The sequence below is a fragment of the Etheostoma spectabile genome, chromosome 2 (assembly GCF_008692095.1).
Source record: "Etheostoma spectabile isolate EspeVRDwgs_2016 chromosome 2, UIUC_Espe_1.0, whole genome shotgun sequence".
In the NCBI taxonomy this organism is placed as follows: Eukaryota; Metazoa; Chordata; class Actinopteri; order Perciformes; family Percidae; genus Etheostoma; species Etheostoma spectabile.
Genome location: NC_045734.1, coordinates 4,631,643 through 4,632,011, shown reverse-complemented (window position 1 = coordinate 4,632,011; position 369 = coordinate 4,631,643). Strand labels below are relative to the sequence as shown.

The 369-nt window shown below is 33.3% G+C and overlaps 1 protein-coding gene across 1 annotated transcript in view; it reads right to left on the bottom strand.

The window, feature by feature from the left end:
- The window catches only part of LOC116705855 (tensin-4), a 10,698-nt gene that overhangs the window by 3,292 nt on the left and 7,037 nt on the right, over positions 1-369 (bottom strand). The gene's annotated exons all lie outside the window — the stretch shown is intronic.

The following is a 369-nucleotide window of genomic DNA, read 5'->3' as shown; positions in this document are numbered from 1 at the left end:
AGCAATTAGACAAATGTAATGAATTGCTCAGTTAGATGCTCAGTTGGCAGTGGTGAAAAGTAGGCTAATTAAGTACATTTTACTGGAGTATTTCCAGTTTAGGGTACTTTATTCTTCAACTCTAAAAGATTACTGTGCTACATTTATCTGACAGGTATAGTTACTTTGTAGATTAGGTAACATTTTTACATACAAAATATACTATTATATTAATAACAAAATCTTTACTTAAATAAACATAAAAAGAACAATTTTTACCTCGACCGGCTACAACATGGAATACTGCATACACCGTAATGCCTCGTGTCACAGGGACCTTTCTGCGGCCCAATGAGTACTTTCAATACATGTTGCTGACAATACTTATGT